Source organism: Amblyomma americanum, chromosome 1 (assembly GCF_052857255.1).
Source record: "Amblyomma americanum isolate KBUSLIRL-KWMA chromosome 1, ASM5285725v1, whole genome shotgun sequence".
NCBI classification, from domain to species: Eukaryota; Metazoa; Arthropoda; class Arachnida; order Ixodida; family Ixodidae; genus Amblyomma; species Amblyomma americanum.
In genome coordinates, this window is record NC_135497.1 from 3,512,116 (window position 1) to 3,514,643 (window position 2,528).

Consider the following 2,528-nt stretch of genomic DNA (forward strand, 5'->3'; position numbering starts at 1 on the left):
AATACAGTGACTTGCTTAAAGACAGCAAAAGCAGAACAAATATGCCCATGATGTGAAGCCGCCCTGAAAAGGACGAACCGTTGACCCGCGGAGCAGGTGTCACGTGACGTCTCATCTCCGGTCCGTCTGGTTTATTCCAGGCCAATAATCTTCATAAACTACATTGGCGAATGACCGTGAGCGCGTCTAATCAGCTTAACGCCATATGCAAAGGTGAATACCCCAGAAGTTCATTAGACATGGGCAGGGCCGTTCCCCCTACCCGCGCCATGCGCGAGCCTCATGTAGCAGAATTGGCAAGTCACGTGACGTCTGGTCCGCGGGCGAATCGGCCTTTACTTCCATGCATGCATGACTAATAATAATTTGTTATCGGAAAGGAAAGGTGCAATATCTATCTCACTTTTTGGGTGGACACCTGCGCAGCTCCAGTTAGCACCGGAACGTTACAGAAATATTACGCTTTTGTTTTGGTCAAAAGTTTAGGGTATTTTTGTTAAATAATTTTTTTCATAGCATTTCTCAACGGTTGCAAATAAGCGGAGAGACCAGACCCTACCCGCCGTGGTGGGCCAGTGGTGAGCGCGCTCGGCTACTGAGCCGGAGCTCCGTGGTTCGAAGCCGGCCGCTGCGGCCACGTTTCGATGCAAGCGAAACGAAAAGGCGCCCGTGTGGTGCCGGTATCAGTGCACGTTAAAGCACCCCAGGTGGTCGAAATTATTCCGGAGCCCTCCACTACGGCACCTTTTTCTCCCTTTCTTCTTTCACTCCCATTTTCCTCCCTTCTCTTGTGACGCGGTTCCAGTGTCCATCGAGATGTGAGACAACTACTGCGCCACTCCCTTTCTTCAAAATCTTGTTTTCAGACCAGCGTCACTAATTAGCCTTGTAATATTCGCTTCAGTTCATGACTACCAACAGAGCCAAAATCTCAACGCCTTAGCACCTACAACGATTTTTGTAAAACAGTTGTTGGGTTCGAACGTTTCGCTATCATGCTGGAATTTTGCAAATGCAATATTGCCTTTTGTATCGATAATTAAACATTAAAACAATTTTAGAGCGAAAGCTTTACTAGCCTAGCGGCGCCGATTTCGCTGTGTCTGTACCAATGACCTTGAACAGCGCAGATATCACCTTTAAGCGGCCTCAATTAATAAAAAAAAAACAGCGGAAAATTGTGCTGTAGGTGGGAATGAAACCCGGGCCTTCGGTATGCGCCACGGGGACGCTTCCATTCCGCCACCACTGTTTTTCTTTTCAGCATGGTCTTTATTACACGCGTTTATTTGCAGGAAACAGCTACATTTACAAAGTAACGAGCCAGTAAACGAGCAAGTTAAAGGGAACCCAACGCCACACAACTAAAACGCATGTCTTAACACAACGCAAAGAATAGGGTGGCAAGAAAAGACAAGACATCAATAACGGGAACTAGTCCGGTCCATAGTCACTGTCACTGTAAGTGTCTTCAGCTAGTGCACCATCTGGTAGAAATGCGTGCTGGGGGAGACGACAGGCTCAGCATTCCGGTCCAACATGCGCGTTTTCCCAACCTATGCAGTCCGAGCGAGAAAATCATGTTCGGCTCTTCAGAGAGAAGGAACCCAGACAGCGCAACAACATTGGGCACAACAACAGTGAATTCTGCCCTCTCTAGTTTACATGAATGGACAAAAAAAAATGGCTGAGAGTTAAATGTCGCGAAATCAAAAGCATTTATTTTAGAGCAAAAAGTAAGAAAGTTACACACGTAAAATACATTTGCTTCAATAATGCTCATTTAGGTATAGTGCCTACATTTAAAACACTGGGCGTTGAATATGAAAAAATGACTTGAGATGACGATAAATATTTTATTGCCAGCAAACTGTCACAAATTATTAGTTTAATTTAGAGATATCGCATACTACTGCCAACAAGAGCATTTCTGGCCGTATATCATTCACTCGTTTAGTTCACGCCTCAATTACAGCAATTTAGTGTGGGGAAAAACATCGCAAGAAAACATCAATAAGCTACTCGTATTACAGAAAACTTTTCTGAGAATAATTGAAAATGTTCCTAGAACATTCCATGCGCAAAACCTTTTCTCTAAATATAAAATACTTTCGGTAACTAAATTGTACACCTGTCGTTTAAGCCACGCTCTGAAGCGCGAAATTATTAATCACACGTCCTTCCTTCATGAACTGTCCAACATTGAAATAAGCTATAAACTACGCAACACACGAAACGTCGATCAGTAGCATATCAAAACATGCAGAACAACATAGGGCTGCCAAACACTTGAAAACATATTTCCGCGACTGCTAAATGCCCTTTGTCTCAGCAACATCGACCTAAAAACCGCCTCACACAGAAAGCTTTTAGAATATTTTTTTATTTACAGACACTGCATTGAATTTGTGAAACAAATTGACTGTAATGTAGTCTTCATTGCTTTGTTTGTAATTTTGTTTCCCTTACGGGAAGTACCTGTCGCGATGATTTGCAACATTGTATTGTAATTGTATTGCATTGTAATT